Consider the following 25158-nt stretch of genomic DNA (forward strand, 5'->3'; position numbering starts at 1 on the left):
ATTTGCCAAACATTTCCTTCCAAGGCAAACTGAAAAAAGACAAAACTGATTACCAGTATTGCTTGGGTTTTGTTAGATCCAGAGTCTTAATGTATCCATACCAAAGTTGGTGCTGTAGGACTGGTCTTTTCTCAATAGCTGCAGCAACTCTTGAATGCTGGAGAGCAAATCCTTTTGTGTTCTCAAACATTGCTTTTTTTTTCTTCTTTTAAGTAAGTTATATTTGAAGAGTGGCTATTTACTGGAAACAGCAGAGCAACAAAGAATTTTGAGAAAATTTCTCTTGACAGTAGGTGTCAGAAATCTATCTAAATTTTATCACAAGGGCACTAAGAGGAGATGCTCAACACCTACTTGGGGGATTGAAAATAGGCCCCAGCTTTCAGGGGGCTTCATGGTGACATTCAAGGAGGCTCTGGGAAAACTGCAGAACACATCGATCCTGACAGATGGTTCTGTGAGAAGGGAGGCTGGCTTTGCAGCCTGTCTTCATTTCTTGGCCGTGCAGCATTGGGCCAGTTCCCTGACTGCTCTTCCTTAGTGTTCTCATCTGTAAAATGGTGAGGGGGAGATGATCACCAGTTCATCTACTTTTGTGCCTGGCCCCATTGCCATTTCACCTTTGCAATAAAATTGTAAGGATTAAACTAATGTACCAGAAAAACATGCCTTAAATTTTAAGACATTATAGGCTGGAGGTATATATAGCTCAGTGGTGCCGTGCAAAGCCTTGTGTTCATCCCCAGCACTGGGAAAAACTAGCAAAAAATATTATCATGGACTGCATTTCTGTAGAAAACTGTGAGTCCTCAAATTTACATATTCTAGTGGCCTCTTTTTGATCTGAGCATTTATATAGCTTACACAGATCTGTATATATTTTTCCTTTTCTAAAGTCATACTTTTTATATGATAAGCGATAATCTCCTGCAATAGAAACCACTTTCCCTCCACATTTAGTGGTTTGTTAGGTTGTTCTTTGCTGTTGAAGAGATACCAGTCTTCAAATGACCAGAATAGTACATGACAAGCCTTGAACTGTGAAATGAATTTTGCTAAATGCTGAGGAGTTTGTAACTGCCAGCAGAAAAAGGTGCATCACTGACAAGAGGTAATAGTTTCTTTTGGAATGAGCACTTGTGGAGAAAAGGCAGACTCTCTTGAAAGCTTAGTCTTGCACATGTCAACAAAAGGAATGCTTTGGAATGTCTGCACACTCTTCAGAAGCAACTGGCTGTCTTGTCATCTACTCATACCAGGAAGAATCCAAAATCCTGTTTAGGTAAATACGTTAAGTGTCCTATAAGTACTTGAGTGAAGGTTTTTAACAAAAGAAATAGGGTTTTTAAGTAGTAATTTGTCCATGCTGGTAAATTTTTTTCATAAGATTTTAATGGCTAGCACAATGAGTTTTAGACTTGAGGAAAGAAAAAAATAGCATCTTTGGAGACTAGAAATCAGGCTTCTAGTAGTTATTTAAAGGTGAAACCTTGGATTACATGCCTTAAATTATTCAAACCAGCTAATAAAAGCAAGGCTAGATGTTTCCTATTAGTCTTGGAATGTGCTTGGAAAAAATCCTGCTACTCCAGATGTCCAGTATTGGAAAGCATTGCAAGAGCATTACTCTCGTTTGTAGTGGAGAATACCATTCTAAAATTTATAATTGCAGTTTGGTGTGTTGGAGCATAATATAAGTAGAACTGATATATGTGTTCTTTCTTTTCTTCTTTTAAAAGTAAGAAAATATCACAAGATGCCATGTTTCTCATCTTTTGGTTGCAGATGAAAACCAATTTATATAATGGAATAAGGTGGTCCAGACTTAGAACTCCAATGTGTTAAGTAAATATTTACCCTGGTTCCACTTAGGGAGGTAAAAGATTTTATTAACATATTTGTTGAGGTCATGGGGATAAGGAAAAGCTTATGCTGTGCTTAAATGCCTGAGGGGCCTTTTTGCTGCTAGCAATTTAACAAAGGATATTTTTTCTGTTTGTTTTTTTCTTTGCTGAAAAGAGCAAGTATCTTGTATCATAACCTCAACTTCCTTACTATACTTGCACAACTGTATAATCTCAAACTGGAGTTTTAAAAAGCCAATTATTTTTGTCTTTGTTTGGAGAGTCTCTTCTTAGATATAACTTAGAAGGTTTGTTTCCAAGCTTTATTGTTGTACTCCTGGTTTACTTTGGGCTGTATCAGCTATTTGCACTTTGTATTGTCTTCATTACTGAATAGAAACACTGCCCATGAAAAGTCAAGATTTGAAGTGTTGAACTTACTTCCTTGAGTCCAGTCCACAGTTTGGCTCTGATTACTGTACCAGGCTGAGCTCTGTCCAAGGGAGGGTGCCTTGGCAGAAATCTGAGAATTCCTCGATCAGTGACTCCCTTTTTTGGATTTTTGGAGTCTTTAGGTGGATTGCTTTGTGCTAAGCATGCTCTTATTGGAAAGGAATGAGGCTGGGAGAGAAGGAGTTTGGACAACATAAATCTTTGCAGCTGACCTTGGAGTTAACCATGTTCAAATAAGCCAGCTGCTGCTGTGCCTGGCCTTGAACCATCAAAACCCTAAAAACTCATATACTGAACAGGTTTAAACAGTGGTGAAAGAGAGAAGTCGGATTCTGTTCTTAACCTTTTGTGGCTTGTTCCTGACTTGACTTGTTGCTCCCTTTGAAAGTCTTTGTTGTTATTCTTAGAAATCAAATTTTAAAAGAGTAGCAGCCAAACAAACAGAATATTATATTGTAGAATAGAGTGACTGTGAAAGCGCTTTGTGCTGACAATTAATTTCACATGTAAACACTTTGATTTTGTTGCCAGCAAGGAGATTTTCATTTCCTTTCTCTGCCTAAAGTCTAGAAATAAAACTCCACAGCTGTCAGGTTCCCACATATTCTTCAGTGCTCTCTCAAGGTGGCTTTCCAATGAGCAGAGTGAAGTTAAGAGGATCCCACTATGAAAGCCTTTACAACTTGTTTCACACTGCAGTTCAAAAAGAAATTACCAGCCAGGTGTGGTGGCACACACCTATACTCCCAGCGCTCAGGAACCTGAGGCAGGAGGATTGCCATAAATTCAAGGCCAACCTGGGCTACATACATGAGTTCAAGGCCAGCCTGAATTACATAGTGAGCCCCTGTCTCAAAAAAGAAAAAAGAAGTGAAAAACAAAACAAAACAAAAAAAGTAAAAACTTAAAAAAGAAATTATCAATCTTTGGCCTGCCTGCCATGTCATGTTGGCCATAGTAGCCAGAGAAATCTAAAGCAAAACTAATGCCAATGGTTTAGCCAATTTGTGAGCTATTGTCTTTTGAAGTACAGTTGTGTCCCCACCTCTGTTTCCACATGTCAAGTACTTGTCGGCAGGAAACTCTGAGTGTGTTGGCAGGTATTCTAATACTGCACAGCTAGGAAGACTCCTTTTTTCTAGCAGTAGGGCATTTTTGGCTATTGAGCACAATAGTTAGGTGTTTCCAATGCTTCCTCTGTAATTACCCATTGTTACCACAGCTGGGTGTGTGTGTGTTTAAATTAGGTCAGTGCTTGTTTTATTTCATTCCCAAACCAGAATGTTTGCCAACTTAGGCGCTAACATTTTATTCTGCTTTCCAGAATGTGCAGTGATCACTTACATCATCTGAATGGCCCAGTGTTCTGCATGCTTATCTTTCTGTCTTCCAGCGGTAGAGTTTCCCCCATTATGTCCCTTCTCTTAAAGAATACACTGGGTTCGGCGGATCTCTAAGACTAGGCTTCTAGCCAGACAGCACGGCACATCGTCTTTTGGCACCATCTAATCTTTGATACAATGCTGCTCAGAAAAATAATTATTCTTGTCATTCATTTGTGGTTTCATTTTAACATTCTGCCCTCACATGACCAGTAGCACCTGGGAGCAGAGTGGCTTTCGAGGAGGATTCCCAATAGTACCACTTCAAAGGGTATTTGCAGAAATGAAGTGTATGTATATGCACATAAATTCTCTGTAAATTATAGTACTAGGTTTCACAACCTCCTGGCCAGTTAGGCAGAATAGAACATGTGCATATGCAGTCACACACACTGCTTAATTGGCAGAGATATTATGAAATACACACTTTTGCTACACAAATAATTAATTATGTGAGTTGGACACCTGCTACCCTAATCTGCTTGCTTAATTGCAAGGGATGGGCTCCTATCCTTGTTAAGTCATAAAAGGGCCATGAGTGTGCATTCTTTTAACAAGTAGGACCCCACCAAGGATAAAGAATAAAATTTACAATTATGGCCATTAATAAATAACCAAGCTATATAACATGTCTTTACATTAGATTTCTTTGAAGTTATGTTAACCAGTTAAGTAAGCAACATTTATGTATTGTGGTGTATTTTTGCTCTGAAGGTATGACCCTGCCTTTCAGGATCATTATCACAGAACAGTCTTTCCAAAGAAATATTGATAAAGATAGTAAATGATCAAGGGAAAATACAAATTTAGAAACCACCAATAGTTGTAATTCACATTTTATGTGCAATATAATAGTACTGATTGGAAACATGTCAAAAGACTTTTAGATTCATTCTATATGGACCATGCTATTGGAAAAAAATATCAAGTTTTTAAATGAAACACTTAAAAGAATTTAAGCAGTAATCTAGTTTGTGTATTTCTTAGAACTTTGTTGGATTGGTCTCTACTTTCTGTCACATTTTATTTTTCTAATTTGGAGTGCTACTTGTCAACAGTAGCCCATCCCAAGTAATAATCACTAGAAAGCTAATTACCTATAGGCTTCAAAAATGAAGTTATTTTTATTATGCACTAGTCAAGAGAGTAAGATAAGCCTTGAAAAAAAGAACGAAGAAAGGAAGGCATAGAGGCAGGCAAAAACCCTGAACCATTTTATTCTTAACTTGCCTGCTATGAGAGAGTATTGAAATTTAAGTCCCAGTCATCAAATATATCTAAGAAAACCATAAGAAAAAACTTCACCATAAGCTATATTTACATATGCAGTAAGTTTAATTATATTAAGTATACTTGAAAGCAATATATTTATCATGACTAATGTATTTAAATCAATGTGGTTCTTCCATTGTTCCATTGTTTTTAAACTTAATCGTTGGTGGGATAGATGCAGCACTGTAGAACAAGATGCATTAACAAATATATTTAGTAACAAGTGTAAACACACTTTCCCAGAACTTAAGCAAAACCTTTAAGTATTCTGTAGATTAAAACACTAGCATTTTCCTTTCTTTCTACATTTTGTGTAAATAGGTTTTCTTAGTTGTTGAGGGTACAGCTTGTTTTCCAGATTCTCTTATTCCTAGCATAGTATCCTAGAGGATTTTAAGGATTTCATTTAATTATTTACTTTACATATAGAAAAGTTTTAAATGAATACATGCTTCTCTTATGAAGATTAAGGCATACTTTGGTTTACTGGCATAATCAACAATATTCAGGTATTTTCTTGTGTATTACTCAGAATACTTGAATTTCTGGGATGAAAGCCACTGCCAACAAAAGGAAAACATAGTGAAGTATAAAAAAGAATAAGAAAAAGTTTAATTGGTGTTCCTGAAAAACATAAATCCAGAAAAATGAGTGAATGAATGGAATGTGGTATGAGCCACATAGCCAACTCTGGACTATCAGTTGACTAGCAGTGAAATGGAGTAGCCTTTACAGTCTGGCAAGCATAGAAGGACTCTATAAAGACACATAAATTATCCGTGTTTGCACTCAGAAGCTTCAGTCACAGGTCAGTGTCAGCTCCTAATATTCTGAACTAGTTAGAACACAGAGCCTAGCAACTGGCTGGGATCCTCTTCGTGTTGTTATGTTGTGGCTCTGAGAGGTGCAGTGAGAGCCCCTGGCCATAGAGTAGCGCGTTATACCCTAAGCTGTCATCCTTCTGTCTTGCTGGACTTGCATGTGACAGCCACCAAGTGCCTTCCTAGATCTGCCTACTGCCTTTCGTATGTCCTCTGTGGCTAGCTAGCACTACTGGGTATTATGCTAAATGTTGGTATTGTTTGTTGTTTAATCTGTTGATAACATATTCCAGCAGCTGCCATATTTGACAAAACCTGTACATTTCTCTCCTCTCCTTCTCTCCCTCTCTCCTTCCCTTCCTTCCATTTTTTTGGTTGCTTTGTTACACTTAAACCACACTATATTAGTTTGCTAGGGCTAACATAAAGTACCACAGATGAGTGACTTAAACAACAGAAGCTTATTTTCATATAATCTAGAGGGTAGAAGTGTCTAGCCTCTAGTTTGTTTTCTTCTGAGGCATCTCTCATTGGTTATAGACGGCTGTCTTCTCCCAGTGTTTTCACATCATCTTGCCTTTGTGTGTGTTTATGTCCTGATTTTTTTTTTTGGAGAGACATCAGTCGCTTTGAATTAGTTCCCACCCTAATAGCTTTTTTTAAATATAAATTTAATTACTTCTGCAAATATCCTTTCTCCAAATACAGTCACATTCTGAGATACTGGTGGTTAGAACTTCAGCATGTAAACTTTGAGAGGACACATTTCATCCTCTAAGAGGACACATTTCATCCTCTAACTCGCACTTTCAACTTATCTTTTTGTGGGTTGATCATGCCTGCTGTTTCTCACCCCTAGACTTGAGCTTCTAGAGATGGCAGGAACTCTATTTCTTTTGCAGTCTCAAGAACCTAAAAGGACCCTCACATTGCTGCTATTTCATGAACCTATGGTGAATGAATGCATGGGCATAGGTAAGAAATTTGGGCTGAAAAGTGGCACTGTGTCTCTGACTGCCAGCAGTAGACCCTGAGTAGTAGACTACAAGATGTCCAGATAGAAAGATGAGGCAAAAAACATACATTTAAATCAAGACACTTTTAGATATAAAAGCAAATGCATATTGTTTGTGACTGTCCGTTCTCTGCATTCAGCACTGAGAATGAAATAGGAATTGAGAGCCTCATATAATACCAAAGATCAGGCCTGAGTCATTTGAGAGCAGGGATAGTGATTGTTAATAGATCTGTTCTCTTAAGCCCTTACTAGAGTATCAGAATACCACAAATCTAAGAACAAAACAAGGCTGTTCTGTAGATCATACTTATTTTCAATACCTACTGTCATTTCCCCTGTCTAAAAATTAATTAATCAATTAATTAAAATATGCCCTTCATATACTGTAGCCAGGGATCTGCTAAATTCCTGGAAACCAGCAACCAGGTTTTAGAAATATAAATGAGATTCCATCTCTGTTTCTACCATTTTTGGCCTAAGGTTCTGACTTTGAAGGCGATTGGAAGTTTACCACAAGGCCAAAGTGATATTTATTTTTCTTGCAGTATACAATGATTATTTGTGGTTCAAACTAAAAAAAAATACCTTGTTATAAATGGCATTGGTCAATTTGTAAGCTAAATTAATATCTCCAAAGAATAAATATGAAGTAAGGAAAAAAGTCTCCTTAGTTGCAGATTTTAGTATCAGATACTCACATTCCCAATTCCTTGACAAAAATCATGGACTGTTTTTCTTCAGAAAAGCAAGTTCTTGAAAAAAAGCACAAGTCATTAGAATAAGTGTAATAATTTCTGAAAGGTGAGCTATTTTGCCCTATAAAGAAGATTGCCCTACAACTTAAATTCTTTAGTATTGATGCTTTGAAATCAGAAGTTAAATGCTAATACAGTATAATTTTGTTAATATGAAATATCCCAGAAAAGCACAAAAAAGATAACCTTTACTTGACATGTATTTTTTGGAATGTTTTAGGTTTCTAAGGAAAATTTATTTCTCACTAAAACTTCTAATATTTTAAAATTATACTTATAGTATGCTTTTAAAGTGATAATTTTGAGAAGTGATCATTTTATAACCAATTATATTTTGTAAACTTACAATTGATAGCAATTTGGGGGGGTCTCCTAAAATTAAACCCAAACTTGGATTTTATGTACTATAACTTTATTATATGCCTTGAAAAAAGCTTGTGCATTTTAATTTTTAATTTTGTTTTCTTCACCCATTCCTGGCTAATGGCATAGCTGCTTGTCCCAAACAAGGCAGATGGTGTAATTCTTCAAGAAAAAGCTGGGCAGAAGAGAGGAAATCTGTAGAAGAGGAAGATGGTTTAGAGTTGGGGGAACCACATGGCTCAGAAAGCAGCCCCAGTCCAAAGTGAGAATATAGTGCCAATTCTTGCAGGATGAGCCCTCAAGTATTTAAGACTGAAATGTGAGTGGTTTCTGTGGACTGGTGTAATTTTGAGGAAGCCGTGGTAGGTGATTTGCATTCTGAGATAATGCAAGGGCAGAAGGATAGTGAAAAGAAGACAGCATAGAATCTAGAAACCTAGTTTGAATTACAGTCCTAACCTATGCTGACTTTGTTGCTTTAAGTTGGTTGACCCTTTTGAATTTCAGTTCCTCAGCTATATAATGATAAGACCTCATTACAGGGTTATCATCAGGATAAATTAGTTAATACATTCAAAATTGCTTTGTAAGCTAGGATATGCTATATGCATCACTGGTGCAGACCGAAGAGCTGTTGTAATATTATTCCAAAGATGAGTCCAGCCACCCACATTTCCTACCTCAGACCTCCCTCCTAAACAAATGGATTGATGAGGGCATACAAAACATTGCAGCTAGCTCAGTGCTTAGTACTTCCAACAACAAAAAATGACTGCTAAATCTATTTGTTGATCTATTGAGGTGTGATTCTTTAATATTATTTATTATATGTGTGGCTTATTTACAAAACTTAGAGAATCAGATCTGAAGGGAATTTTATCTAATTTCATCCTATCTTCAAGCAGGGCTGTATCAAATGTGAATTATCCTTGACAGATGGTTGCTGGATTCTGTTTCTAAATTTTTTTAAAGCAGATTTCACAGTTTTCCTCTCTAAATTCTTTCAGTAATTTAACAATGCTTCTGCCAAGTTCTTTCTTATAGCTGACCTAAATCTGTAGTTGTAATTTTAAGTCTTTCTCCCCACTCCTGTCTTTACTGAGATGGAGAACAGCTGGTCAGAAACCTTATGATAATAACTCTTTGTATATTTAAAGAAGTTACTCAGTTTGACTCCCTCTCTCCTCTTCCTCCCACCCTCCAGAATTCATCAACTAGTATTCTCTGAGTCATTCATGGCAGCGTTCTTGAGCTCCCTGCTCCTGTTTGAGATGCTTGGCTGTTTCAGGCATCTGGATACAATGTGATGTTAGTGACCACAGGGACCTGGGGAGAATCTGGGATGCTACTGTCTTTCTTCCTTTGCTTTGTGTGTAATCTTTAGTGTTCTAGTAAATGATCAGAATAACTCCTAAAGTGTGATGGGTATCTGAAACATTTATGCCATAAACATAGAGTTTTACAAGAATAGTTATCAACACAGGTTGCTTTGGAAGTTAGGCCTCTTAGTGACTTAATGCATACTGCCAGACATGCCATTAAGCTGCTACTTTCCCTGCTAAAGATAACACTGATTGATATCTCTGCTCCGTTGGACTTAATCTTGGAAGACATTTAGCTAAAACTCTGAGTGTGCGTGTATGTGTGTATTCAGAAGAGCACTAACGGTCTGAAAGAGTTAATGGGTTTCTCCAGTGCTTTAACTTGCAATTGGGAAATAAATGACCATTGAAAAGAATTGAGCTCATTACACTGATCCTATGTGGCTTCAGAGTGGATCCAGTTTGTAATCTGAGTATGTGTACTTTTATGTCTCAACAGGTTTACTACCCAGAACTCTGTGTCTGGGTCAGTCAAGAACCATTTCCAGACAAGGAAATGGAGGGAAGGCTTCCTAAGGTAAGATCCATAGCTGCCATTTTGTTAAAACTGTTTTCACTTTGGAAGCATTAAAAAAAAAATCAACCCATTTGTTTTTCATTTTAATATCCATCATATGCTACTATAAGCCAGTGGTACACACCTGGAACCCCAGCACTCTGGAAGGCTAAGACAAGAGGATCACAAGTTTGAGCCCAGCCTGGGGACCTTAGCAACTAAGGGAGACTGTGTCCCAAAATAAAAAATGAAAAAAAGCTGAGGATATAGCTCAATGTACTCCACTACCACAATAATCTTTTAATACAGTACTATGATGACCTTGCAAATAATATTTTTAAAAACATAAAGTCCTATGGCTCTTAAAGTTTATATTATCTTCCTTTATTGACAAATATATTGAAAACAAATTTTCAATTAATCATGAAATCAATTTATCAAATATACATTTTCCAAATTTTTTAACTTGTTTCATTACTGGTTAAACTCAAATATGACAGCCTAAAAACTTAAAGAGGAAGATAGTTTGGATTGGATGATTAAGAGTTCTTAAAAGTGAAATGACATTTTGTCTGTTTAGTAAAGTCTGGATTTCTAATAAGATTATCCGTGAAACAAAATGAGAAGAACATAAAAAAGTTATACTTCTTTTTTCTAATTTTTAAGGCCAACATTTTTTATATCAATATGGTTTTATTTTTGTTCCATCTTAATGTGACAATTCTCTACCTTAAAAAAAACTTTTAAAATTTATATTTTAGATTTTAGTGCATTTTTGAAACAAACACGATTTACCAGTTTTTACTATGAATACTTTTGGATTTTGCCTGTTAAGGTAAATACCAATTTGACCTCAGGTAGGAGGACTGCACTTTTTACCACCAAACTGCTGATTTTGCAGTTAATAAAGAGTTCATTGAAAATAAAATTTCTATTCAAAAGTTTCATAAGCAGTATTTAGCAGTGATGACATCCTCCCCCAGCTGTTACTGTGTTTCAGTGTTTAACAAACTCTTTTCTACACTACATCACTTTACCAGTTCCCTGTTACTGACTGGCAGAAGTTGATGGGTTGTGTCAACTGGCAGTTTGCACAGAAAGAAAACAATCCTAAATCGTTTTTAATCTCTAAGAGAATTTCTGAAAGGTTAAGGTTGAAGTAATTGGCAGGAAGGTAGATGAGCAAAATTATTTTGGCCTTTTGTCCGAGCGGATTTGCCTGATCTTATAGAGCTGGAGGGAAAGAGAACTAAAATACTAGAACTCTACCAGTCTCTACCACCACCTTCAGTGGCAGTAGGCACCATAACCCTAGACATTCTTTTCTCTCTCTCTCTCTCTCTCTCTCTCTCTCTTTCTCTCTCATTTTGGTGGGGATGAAACCCAGGGCCTTGCACATGCCAACCACACACTCTTACCACTGAGCTGCACCTACATCCCTTTGAATGAGTAAATAAATAAATAAATGATAATTTTTCTGTAGAGATTCTATACTGAGGCATATCAAGGCATAATTCCCCCAAGGCAGGTGAGGGTAAAACAGGAAAACAGAATATAGCCATTTTGTTAATCCTTACCCTATTCGGGTATCTAAACGTCCTCTTTGGTACTGGTGACATCATCAGTTCCTTGATGAGGTCCATGGTACCTCCTTTTACTCTGAGAAAGCCAGTCCAGGTGCCAGGTCTTGCTTACACTGAGGCATACTCCACATTGTGAGGGCAAGGGATTGTGGGTCCATGCCTTCTATTTTAAGTTACCTCCTCTCTAAATGTGTGAATAGTATTTCAAGCATTTCTGCCCTTCCTTCAGCAGTTTCCTTCTGGAAAAAACTTATTTTTTGCATAATTGTAAGAAAAAGAATCCCCGCCTCCTCAAAGTAACTAAAACACGTTACTGAGTAACTGGGGCCCAATCTCCCAGTAGTCATCAGAAGGGAGGCTGCCTACCCTGAGACACATCAGCTGCAGTAATACCCAGGAGAGTGGGTCTGAGGGGAACACTGGACACCTCTGTTCCCTGCCCCACACCCAGCTCTTGAGATTGCTCTGCTTCCCACAGTCTCCTAGAGACCATGATGTGCTGGATGTTGGAGGAAAATGTGGCTATTTTTGCCTGAAGTTTTAGAATTCTGACTTCTGGATAAATAAGACATATTTGGGACCCCCCTTCAAGATACCTCCTTCCTTGTTGCTGAAGCTTTAAATTCCTTTAGTAGAGGCAGAAAGACTCTTCTTCAGAGCAAAGTGGCAGGGCTGAAGGGTGTGCAAGGAAGGAAGATTGACATCTAGTAAATCCAGGGCTCCAAAGGGAAGATGCACAGAACTGTCTTCCCAGGAGAACCTCTCCTTACAGGCCTGTTAGTTTATGGGGCCTTGGGGTCTTGCAGAGTAGCACACCTCCTTTCGTGACCTGCTATTAAGGCCTTGCTATCATCCAATTATCTGGGTGTCTCCCATAGAGAAAGTTAATTAAGGGTGGGTTGGGTAGGAACCATTTTTGTTTCTGTTTTCATCTCTGTAGGCCTAAAGTCTAATAGAGTGCCTTAACACTCAGAACATGAATAATTAATGAACAAATGCAGAAGTATTTTGGGACCTCAAAAGAGAAAAAATAGTAAAAAACAAAATGGTCAATTCAAATCTGAAATACTCTCCTTTACTTTTTTTCTTTCTTCCTTCAGAGTACCTCTTCCCTGACCCCTAGCTTTCCACTTCATTTTGTTGTGTATTTTCCACTGAGTTGAAAAGTTAGTGACTCAGACACATAGAGAGACAGACCAATGTGCTATATGTTCACTTTGAGCACAGTAAGTTTCAAGGCAAGTCATGTAAAGGATGCAGCTGATGAGTGAGATAACTTTTATGAACTTTTTGAGTTCCCTTCCTTCTTGTCCTATGACGGTTAACAGCTACTGAACTCTTCATTTACTGAAAACCTGCTTGGCATATCCTGAACCATGCTGACTGGTTGGATTGAAGGAAGAGTGGGTGGCAGTGAATTTCTTTTTTTAAATTTGGGGATTGGGTACCAAAATTTCAAGATTGAAATTATTTTCAGAACTACAAGGAACTGCCCAACAGCACATTTTTAGAATTCTAGATCCTTAATGGTATGTAAATGAAAAATTATATTTTTATTTAATTCACTGATTTGGTCCCATTGGTACTGAATGATACAAAAACAGCTTTGAAAGTCATAACCTAAGAGTGGAGCTTTAAAATATACAATGTGTGAGTTTTGTATACATCCTACAAGGGTTGTATGATTTCAAACTTTAAGATTTTTAAACAAAATTTATCACACCAGATGTTTCATATGGAAAATTTATACAGTAAATAAGACTTCTTAAAATCACATTATCTGCTGCATTTAGTTCAGTCTGAGGCTGCTACTCTATGTTCAGTTTCGCGTTGTTTGGAAGTTCATAAATTCTGAATTCTTCTTAAAAATAAATTCAGATGTAATAATTTACAGATCTCAGAGTAAGAATATCATTTTAATTGAAGTATTTACATCTAGTCAGATTGGTTTATTAACTAATTTGGCCCTGTCAGAGCCTGTGATCTGAGCAAAAATAAGAAAGAGAAAGAGAGAGAGAAAGGAGAGGAAAGGAAAGGAGAGGAGCCAAATCCTTTAAAAGCACAGAAGATATTTTTTCCAAAAAAAGAAGTCCAATAATTAATGGTTTATCTAAAAGTGAGGCTCTTAAGTCTTCACTATGTTGGTATCTGAACAGGGTTTACAGTCTTTCTGTGTTAAGTGGGACATTATGTCTTTGGGCAGTGGGCCTCCCTGCCCTCGGGCTGCTTGCTTGTGATAGAGAGGTGCTCTCCACCACAGGCTGCCCTCCATGCCTCAGCAGGAGCAGTGTGGTGGCAGAAATTCAAAATATCACTCCTCAGCACTGTGAAGAGAGACTTAGGACAGCCCCAGTCTGCCCAGACTAGCTGATCTCACACTGTTCGGACTGTGGCTTCCCACTGTTCTCCTCCTTCCCCCAGCTCCCTTCACATTCCCAGCTCCCCAGGGCCCCCTTACATTATTTCCCTCCCAAATGCTCCCATCTTTGGTACTCACTTCTGGTCCCATTAGGGCCCACACGGAATATGCCAATTGATTATAGAATAAACCATAAGTAGAAAAGATTTATACAAATTGTGATAAGGTTTTAAGTATTTTTGTTACATATTAGAAAATAAATCATAAACTTAAAAAAAATTGTCTATTAACATTCCTATGAGCACCTTTCACTAAGCCTGATGGGGCCCTGTCTGGTACCAGCAACTCTTCCCAGAAATTCACCTCTGAGGAATGCCGCCTCACACATGGCTGGCCACCACCATTAAGAGAAACACCTGAATCCGCTGAAGCAAAGGCAGCTAGTGTTTAATTGCTTCATCCCCTCACAGACCTAATATTTACATTCAGGTGAACTGTGTTTAATATGTAAACTGTTTGCGAAATAGCAAGAGTTCAAGGATAAAAAGTGGGTAGGAGTGGCAAAAATGGTTTCAGAAGTATGACTAAATGTGTCTTTTTGTATGTCTGTCTGTGTGTGGGTCCACCTGCTTTGCAGGGAAGCCTTCCCGTCCCAAAGGAGGTGAACCGCAAGAAGGAGGAGACCGATGCTGCCTGCCTGACTCCACTGGGCAGCGATAAACTCCGCTCCCCAAGTATCACTTACCTCCACTCTTTTTAATCGTAACACCTCCATTTGTATTACATATGGTGTATGGGTATTGATGAGGTCATGGTATCATATATGGGATTTTTTTCTGTGTAAATCATCAAGTATAAGAAGAAACTATGGGACTCTGAGCCTTGCTTTAGAGAATTTACAGTGGACAAATAGGTATCATCAAACCAGTTTTTGATCATTCTGACTCAAGTGAAAATGCTCAGAATTTCACACTGTGAATCCACGTTTACAATCCCTACAGGTGGGCCTTCAGGCCTGGTTCGCTACAACAATGTCTTCCACAACTCAAACTCCCACTGCGCTCATATGACCGGTCCACTCCTGCCTTTTCCCTCTTACAGCTCCCGACTGCTTCTTGCAGAGGCTGAGAGTCCCCTTTTTTTTTTTTCATTTAGATGTAACAAGCCTAGTAGCTTATGTTCATCAATTGTCTGTATATCTCTATATTTTATCCATGTACTCTTTTGATGTATAGAAGTAGTTTGAAACTCATTGTTTCCTTGTGGTAAGTGACCGAGATGCTGCCACAGGACCTGAGACACTGATGAATGGTGCTATTTTGGACTTTCAACATGCTCCTTGGCGAGGTAGCTCTGATGGAGTTATTTTTTATTTCCATGTTCTAAGAAGGTGTTGGTACTCTGTTTCCCTGAATGTTTATTCTCTAGACTGGATTGACTTGTTTTCCTTGTGTCTTCAGTGTGGCTTTCTTCCTCAGTGTTGTAGGTTGAACGAATGCTACCAAGAGTGGGAGAGACTGTCGTCTCATTGGCTGGCACTCATGGACATGCAGTGAGGGTAGTGGGAGCAATCACAGAACTGTAATTTACTTACCAAATCTCTTCCTTTCTGTAGCCTCGCCTGCCTGACCTAGAGAAAGAAAAGCAATAATTTAACAGGCATTTTGAGGTGTCTCTTGGATTCTTTTTGTTTGACCAGATATTTAGGGAAAAGGGCCCACTCTTTTTAAATAAATACCCTGTAGGAAAAGCTCCAAAATGCTGGCATTTGAGTAGGAAAATAAAAATTACACCTTTCCCAAAAATTAAGCTGGAAAAGTATCTTTACAAAAATTAATAATAAAAGGCAGAGCACCCTTTTTTGGGGGCAGTTTTGATAAGCAAGGTATAGATTTTACATTTTTGTCCTTGCTCCCAATGAAATGGATAAACAAATAAAATCAGATAATACCATGGAATGTTGTTGTGTTAGCCAGTCTGAAAGCCCACCTTAATTTTTATATAACTGTCTTTTAGCTCTTCCTTTGACAGGGCAGGCCTTGTTCTGAACTATTCCGCTTCTGACTGTTAAACACCAATGACGCATGCGCTGCACTTCTTCTCTTCTTGTTTCCCCATGGGCCTGAGTTTCCTGTGTATTTCTCCCACCCACCCCCTTGTTAGACTAGGTATATCAGCTGTGTAAATAGAGCAAGAAAACTGTGTTCTGCATCTGTGGCATTTATGTAGAGTTTCCGTTGTGTGCTGCTGAAAGTGCAGGCTTTTGTAACAATGTGATCTTTACTGATGCACTCATAAGTACCCCATGTATTTTAGCTATTTTAGTAGTATTTGTTCAATAAATATTCAAGCTGTAAGGTACTTGTGTGATTTGGCTCATTATTGCAGAGTCCTACTTTTGAATGCCTTCACTGGTTCATACTAATTTTTGTGTTCCCAGAGTCCCAAAAGTCAGGCCAGTAACCCCATGGGCAGATATCAAAAGAGATGGAATCAGCTCTGCCTGACATGCATTTTCCCTCTTGAGGGTTTTATGAGATTAGGGGCTAGGCAGAGGCTCATTAAGATGGTATTAGCAGAGCTGCCTCCAGACACAAAAGAGAATTAGACCAAGATCCTTTTATTTCTAGACTTTTCTCCCTTTCCGGGCTTTCCCACACAACACAACATTTGTTCTTTCTCACTTCTTGCCATTACGACCTACTTTGTGATATTCTTTATCCATGCCAAAAGATACATGACCTCACATCTTCACAGAATATTTGCACTTTTACACAGATAAAAAGCTTAAACTTGTAAGAGGATAAAATGTTCAGATAGAATTTTAAGTGAAAGACTTAATCTGTATGTGACCAGCTACCTGGAAAATAGCAGATGCTAAGATGACATCACCAGAATCAGAGTCTTCTGGAGGCCACCTGTGACCCACTGGCCTCCAGCTCCCTGAGTTGAGAAATGCCTGCTGGGCTCCTCATCTACTGTGAGAGTGAAATTTTAACTTGGCTATGCACAAGTTACTAAATTGGTTGGCTGGGTGCCAATACTGAGGTTTCACCTGAACAGAGGCTAAGGAATAGAAAATTCTGAGATAAAAGCCAGAGAGAGAAGTTAAAGGTAACATTGCCCCCAGACTTGGAGCTCAGTCTCTGGAGAGTAGGCATCAGATGCTCTCCGAGAAATCTTAGGTTTGATTATACATAAGAAGAGGGATTTTTAAATGGGAAAGGATGCTGATATCAATTTGAAAGTGATGCACTTTTCATATTTTTGGTTGAGTGTCCTATTTACCTCAACTTTTAATCTTTCTGAGAGAAAGTAGCTGTAGGGCAGAACTAAACACAAATTGCCTACCAGATAATCAGAATTTGTTCAACCTGAGGGGAAATTCTTAAAATGGAATTAAGGTCACTTCGATGTAATCCCATTCAGAGATTCATATATCTGGGTGTAAGGGAAGTTCTTAAATTTGACTACTTTTCAGTTTACAAACATCTTTTTATTTTCCTCATTCAACAAGTTGCCATTACTTGTAGCATTGTCCCAGCTGGGGTGTGTGGGGAGGGTGCACCTTGTCTTCCTGTTATGCTAAACAGGGAACAGAGTAAGTGGGCCATTGGGTGGAATGATGTGGGCTTCTTTATTCTTGCCTGTATTATTTGTCTATTGCTGCATAACCGAGTACAACCATGTTTTGGGTCTTGAAACAATAAACTTTTTATATCTCACAGATCCTGTTGGTCACAAATTCAGGAGCAGTTTAGCTGGTAGTTACTGCTCAGGATCTCAAGATTACAGTTAAGATGTCCACTGGGGCCACCGTCATCCAAAGGCTTGCCTGGGATGGGAGACTGCTTTCATTGTGGCTCACTTTCATGGGGATTGTCAAGGTGCCTCAGTTTCTCTCTTCATGGGCTTCTCTTCAGAGCTGCTTAAATACCCTCATAACTTCTGGTTTCCTGAAGAGTGAATAATTTAAGGTAGGCCTAGGAGAAAGCCAAAATGTCTATGATGTATTCTCAAAACTCACTATTATTTACCATATTCAATTCATTAGAAACAAGTTACTAAATACAGCCCACACAGCAGGAGAAATGAATTTATCTCTATATCTTGAAGGGGGGAAAAACTAAAAAGTTTTCGAGCATATTTTTAAACCAACTCACCATCTGACGTTCAAGAACTCAGCATCATTGAGGGCAGGGTTTGGATGTAAGAAGAGCTTAAACCAGAGTAATAGCTACTTCTTTCAACTGAAAAAGTTTACAGCCCTTGGGGCTCCAGAGACTGAAAGTGTAAGAGAATAGTATGCAAGAACTATGCTATTGGAGTTGCACAGCCTTCATTTATTAATCAAAGTGTTATTAGCCTCACCAGAAACATTTATAGAATGTTATTGGAAGCTATAAAGACAAGGAAGCTGGAATAAATGTTTTAATTTCTGAGAAAATGTATGGACTGTCACATATGACAGCTGTCTCAGCATCTATAAGGTCTGATAAGTTAAGTGACTGACCCTGTATCCACTTTAAACTTGCAGGAGTCATGTGTGAGGATCTGGAATAGACTTGTTAAGTGTTAATAACAGCAGAAGCAGAGCTGAGAATTGGAGAGCTAGCTGAAGTAATGTGGGAAACCCAAATTCTGATGGAAGATGGTTTTGTTTTCTCACCAGAGGCAAAAATATCACATTTTTGATAGCATTTGGGTGGACATCTCCAATCAATAATTTTAAACCAGATATAACTTACAGACTTATTTTGTTTTACCTACAGTGTGTTTTATAAAAATGTTGATTTAACTGCTAATATCTACAAATTGGAAAATTTCACATGAAAATGTAAGTGGACAACCTACCAATAGTGGAATTGCAGCTAAATAGCTGGGTCCACCTTTGGAGGAGGCTGCCCTCTCCTTGATCCAGTGTTCCCAGTCTCCTCACACCATTCACTCATTTACATCACTCACCTGTCTCTGTTGTCATGGCAGTTTGCAACACTAACACTGTCTGATGCAATTTCATTTGCACTTCTGTAAATGTATGCAAATATAAATGTATAAATTTATACACCATCTGTATGAATTATAATCTTTTCTAATACTAATCTGCTGAGAATGAGTCTGGGTTCATAATAGTCCTTTCCTCGCATTATCCTTTTAAAGATAGACTTCACCCGTCCCAAATCTTAATAAGACACATTGTCCTTATTATGACACCAAGACTCCAGATGTAGCAAACAGTAATTCTCCTCTAATAATTAATCATAAATCCATAAGTTTCATTTTTTCCTTCTTATACACATATTAAATAATATTATTATGATGTTAGTAGAATAGAAAGGGGATATTTGGACCCATATATGTATTTGCAGAATTCAAAAAGATGGGAAGGTGAGATGATGGGAATAATGACAATTTTTATTTAGCACCTTTTCCTTTTTCTCCTTCTGATTCTCACAAAGAATGCCTCGCTCTTGGGGGCAAAGAAAGAGTGAAACAATGAGAAAATTGGTAGGAGACACTAAACACTAAGATTGGCTTCTTCATATAATTGTAAGCAATTGTGTTTCACTACTGTCAATATCCATCCTAGTATGTATCTCCAGTAGGAAGAAAATTAAATTGGAACAGCTAAAGTAGCATAGAATTGTAATGCTGATTCTTTTATTTTCTCTTATTGTAGTTTGAAACAGGGTCTCACTGCGTTGCCTAGGGTGGCCTCAAACTCCTGGACTTAAGCAACCCTCTTGCCCCAATGTCCTGAGTAGCTAGGACTATAGTCGTGCCACCAGGCCTAACTTGCTGATTATTATAAATGTAATTGGAACACTTTTTGAAAATACCAAATTTTTACGAAATACATGGAGAACCAAGGATTAAAAAACAAAACATTTCATGTAGATTCTTTCAGATTTGTTATGCATTAGTTAATAAGGTTGTCAAAATTTATTGTATCAAATCATTACATGAGATATTTAATCAATTATAGCCAATTCTTGTATTTTATCCTATAAGATGTTTAATACATTTTTCATAATTACAACAAAAACTATGTGCTGCCAGACTGAGTCTAGAACCTTTTCATTATGAGTTGTGTTTCTGATTTTATACTAGTTCTTATTTATTCTTTAAAGCCAGTCAGGTGTGTATAGCTGCAGACAATTTTCCTAGACGTGTCATACCCTGTATCATTTTTTTCTTGTTCTACATGACTTATGACTTCAACATCCAACACTTATATTAGACCTGTGTCATCTTGATTTTTAGAGTTTTTAGTGATAAATTTCACAGGAGATCCTTTTAGTTTTCAGTGATTTTTATAATAATCCTTAAAATAGTTCTTTGAACTGAAAAAGTAAGTCAACCTTTTTTCTGACATAAAATGTATCTAATTTGGCTAGTTTTACAATGAAGACTGACCCTGCTCATAAAGTTTTTTGACAGACATTTTCTACAAATTACTTAAACTTGCAGCTCCAAAGTAGAGGTAATACATTTAAAGCAAGAAATAAGATCCAAAACATCTTGTCAAAAAGCATTCTTTTGGCAAAAGTGTGATCAAATTAAAAATGTATGTTTTTTGGTCATCTATAAAGAGATAGAATTTTAAAAAGTGTACCTAAGTAAAACTGCTACAGCATAATTAATAATAATTTGATAAATCATCATAAATCTTTCTTGGTACACTTCCCAGAATTTGAGAAAGTGAATTATTCAAATGACAGGAGAATAGATCTCTTTGCTAGTCACATTCTTTTCAATTTGTTACTTTTAAAAAATGAAGAAGGACCTTATCAAGTTGTCAGGTGACAAAAAACTAAAAATATTTTGGGTAATAAATCACAATATGAATTTTGGCATATGACAGAAGGAATTCAAAGAATTGAGTTATAGCACCATAATAAAACACTTTCAGTTTATAAAAACAAAAAATAGAAGTATAATTTATACTGAAGTATAATTTATATTTCTTTTAAGGAATAAATAATACTAATCTATAGATGCACTAACTGAAAAAGTTCATCATTAAAAAATGCACTTGTAATATAATTTCACTTTCTGTTTTTAATAATTAGCATAAATATTCATATTGCTCTAATCAGTGATGTGAAATAACAATAATTCAATCACACAGGTTTTTTGATCCTTAGAGTTTATAGTTACAGAAAATAAAAGTTTAATTTAGGCACATTTTAATTGCAGATATACATAATAGGTCAATAAAAGGAAGAAAAGGTAAAGACTATATTATTTTAAAGTTATTGTGGAGAAGTAAAAAGAAATTTTAAGTTCAAACAGAAAAAGGAAAAAAAAAATCAAATTTCTGAAAGTTACGGAAGTATTTTTTTTTCCAAAAACAGAATAATGGTAGCTTAACTACTGTCCTGGTGTTTAGATTCCACTATATACATTTATTTAAGAATTTCAACTTTCAATTTAAAATGGAAATACAACATCCCTCAAAAGTACTTGAATTTATGATGAAAAACTTTACTATCACCTTAGAAAGTGTACAGTGAAACATAGTTCATTAAGTTTATTTTAACAGGTATATAAGAGCAAAAGAGTTTGAAAATCTCTCACCTAGGTGCTTCGTTTTGAGTGACATACTCGTCTAGAAATACTTCCCACCTAATCACAATGCCTGCATTTCCCCCTATTATTCTTCCTTGAAGGTCACTGGCCACTAACTTATTGTAATCTAGGGAATAAGATACTGAAGGAACATAGAGCAAATGTTTTTTGTTCTTTTTGTTTGTTTGTTTGTAATGGAGAAGGGAAGAAAAGGCCCACATTACCTATTGGTGCTTAACCAGGATAGGGTGGCTGGGCCACTGAATCACTGACAACACAAGACAATAATTGAAGAAGGTCATAGGGGAGATTGGTCATCTTGGACTGCAAATTTCATAGGTCTGTAAGAGATCAGACACTTCTAATGGTCTTTTCTTCATTCCCTTACCAGGTCAAATCTTTTTAGGGAAAATAGTCTTTTTCACAAGCTTCTTCATTGTATCTCTACTCAGTGTACCCAAAAGAGCTGGGTCAAAGGTAACCCTCATGGGAGAAGGGGACTGAGGTCAGTGATAGAAGTGGGAACATAAGTCAGGTTCCAACCCTTTAGTCCCCAAGACTCTGGCAGCCCTAGAAGAAAGCCCAAAATACAGCAAGCAGGTTATGTATCTGGGCTAAAACGGGAGGTCAGTTTTTATTGCATGTGCCCACTAGGCTTACCACTGAACGTGACTACACAGAAGAAACACAAAGTTCATCTATTTCTTCACACAATGCACAGTTCCATTAACACACAGCTTAGCTATTTCACCAATAGCTCCATGTGGCTATGTGAAAGCCTTGCAGAAAGAGAATTTTAAGAATGCATTAATTTGTTGGTTCCTTCAAGTTGAGAAGCTTTAATTATTAGTTGGGTCCTTACTGAGCCCAACACCCCTTTTCATTTCCACCAACACATTTGTCCTGTCTCAGAGGCTCCACAGAGAGAGCTGTTCTTTCTTCCATTCAATAACCTTTCCCCTCCTGTTCTCCTTCCTTGCCTTTTGTTCTCTAGGTTGAGTACCCTCAGTTCTTTTAGCCAGGTTTCCTGGGCCCTGTTTTCTGGGAATATTTGCACCCCTGTGGTCTTCTTACATGAACCCTGTCTGTGATTGGTCCCGGTACTTTCTACAAGTGATCGCTGAGATCTGGAAGGTCCCAGCGGCTCTCACTGAAAGAAGACACTGTGTGGTGCTCCGGTTGTTAGGATGTTCAGTGACATAGTGAGTAGAAGGGAGGGATAAATCCCAGTTTAATGTCTAAGCAGCTGCTGAAGAGCACCATGTGCTCTGTCTATCTCATGCTGCAGGTACCCTGATCCTAGGCAAAATCTTCTGTCCTTACTGTAGTCCTGCTTCCATGGGACCCTGAGAAGAGGGGAGACAGTCAGTTATTTCCTTGAAGGCCCTAGACATTTCCTGTTCTCTCCTTCCCCTCAGCTTTGTGACAAAGCTACTGGGAATCTGGGAGAGGGGAGCGAGCAAGAAGCCTCATCAGGCTTCCTTAGGCGCTGTCTCTCTCCCTTGCTCCTTAAAACACTAAGGCTAGTTTCTGAAAAGCAAATGTTCCCTGCAGAGCTGAGGGGCACTGCTTTCTAGGAGACAGGGGTAACTGGAACACTTTGTCTTTAACAGCTGGGATCTGCTTTGTCAGATGTGATAATGAGGGAGTACAGTGTTTAATGTGAGTTCTTGTGGTGGAGGAGGATTAGCTCAGAGGGACATTTTTAAAAAGTGTGGTAGCAGGCCCCAGGAAGAGTGTGAGAAATAGCCCCTTGCTCACTGCATGTGTAGGACAGTTGAGGGTTTGTCACATATATCACTTCACATACGGCCCCTCTATAACACTGAAACCTGCACCTATCTCAGTTAAGGAATAATTCATTGCTCAGAGAGAAGTGTCTTTTCTAAGACAGCAGAACCAATCTTTACCTTTTCTATGGTACCGTTTTAGGAAGCCTAACCCTGCTATTTCTAACTTTCCCTTAATGTTCTGTCTTACTTCCTGTATTAGTCAAGAAACTTTAGAAACTAGGAGAATTAGTGTCCAGAGAAACAAAGTCAATAGGATATATCTATATCTAAATAGTGTTACTATCAGTTTATTTAGATAATAACACTAAAGAGATTTATTATCAGGTATTGACTCACACAGTTATGGAGGTTGAGAAGTTCTAGACCTGTCCTCCTCAAGCTGGAGATTCAGGAAATCCAGAGTTGAATTCAGAAGCCTGAGAGGTCCAGGTGTAGAATCCATTTCTCATCTGAAGTTCTGAGGATCAGGAGCACCAAGGACAGATCAATGTTCCAGTTCAAGCAGTGAGGCAAAAGGAAGGCAAATCAAACATCTTTTTTGTTCTAGTTAGAGCCACACTGGGGACGTCCATATATTTGCTCTGTTCACCAATTCAAATACTCTTCGCACCAGAAACATTCAAAACCAATGTTTAATCAGATATCTGAGCATCCAATAGCCCGGTCAAGTTAACACATTAAATTAAACATCATATTTCCCTCATATGTAAATTTCATCTCAAAAAATATCTGTAGCCTTTTTGGCCTATGAACTCAATGGCCAAAGAATTTTCTTGTTTCATGAATGCATTCATAATTTGATATAACAGAAATTCTTAAACCAAGAAATGAGGTGCTAAAGTAAGATTTCACACATCAGTCATGGGAGGTGAGGGACTCGCTTGCATGGCGGGGACCCTGGTAGTCCTCTCTGAGCCTCGTTTTCAGTGGACTGATGTCAACTACTTGTTCTCAGATAGGAGCCGTCAGGCAGAAGCTTTCTACCCGAGATTTCACATCTCTGGGATACATTTATCAACTGGCTGTGTGCACCGTCTGGTTGGGACTTCTGCCACTGTACTGATCCCAAGGCTGATGACTGGGTGGCTGTCCTCTTTCTTTGTCCCAACTTCACACAGGTCTCTCCTACAGCTATGTGGCAATTAGAGATAGATGAAGACCATTGTTTAGTCAGGACAATTACCAGCTACAGAGAGAGAAACTACTCACTTGGTTTATCTGTTGAAAGACTAATAGTGATTTTTAAAAGAAAGACCTTTTACTTTTTGGAAGATGGAGTTGAAATGTCAGATATTTGTGCTTCCATGTCTCATACTATACCTTTTTTTAAAAAAAAAGAGAGAGATTTTTGGTCCCCTTTTACACGAGACATGGGATGTTTTCAGAGCTCATATTTGACTCCACCTCTGTACTGTATTATCTGCATCATCTCCAGCCTCCCTGCTCTGCCTGTAGCCTCCCTACTCTGGAAGTTTAGGGAGGGGCTCTGTCTTGCCAGATCACTTTGGTGCTTCTTCTGATTCAGGCACTAGTGCTACAACTTCCACTTTAATCTTTACAATCTTGGACCAGTGAATTTCTTGTCACTTCTCTTTCTACCAGTGAGGAGTCAAGAACAGGAAATGGTTATGTAGCTTAGCCAAGTTCAAGGTGCTCAAAAGGAGTCAAGAGGTTAGTTCTTTGCATAAACTTAAGAAATATGAGGATAAGTTAGAACTTGAAAATGATTTTAGTCCACTAATTTTCCAACTTAGTCACATATTAGAGTTGCTTGGAGAAATCTTAAAAGAATATCTATGGCTAACTTCACTCTCAGAGGAATAGCGTAACTTCTCAACTCCCTCCTCATCAGGAAAGAACCTGGGTATTGGGAACTTTCTAAATTTCTCTAAGTGATTCTAGGACCTACCAATCCTTTCTCCATACCTGATCATTTATGGTGAAAAGCATGATGACAATTGCACCAGCTACTAAAGTTCAAATAGGAGTCATCAGTCACCATTAGAGCACATAAATGATGGCTAATGTGAGAGGAATTTTCTCCTTTCTGCAAGCCCCCCATGGG

The sequence above is a fragment of the Heterocephalus glaber genome, unplaced genomic scaffold, assembly GCF_053883595.1.
Source record: "Heterocephalus glaber isolate CG9 unplaced genomic scaffold, H.glaber_assembly_v1.0 deba00001465, whole genome shotgun sequence".
Taxonomy (NCBI): Eukaryota; Metazoa; Chordata; class Mammalia; order Rodentia; family Bathyergidae; genus Heterocephalus; species Heterocephalus glaber.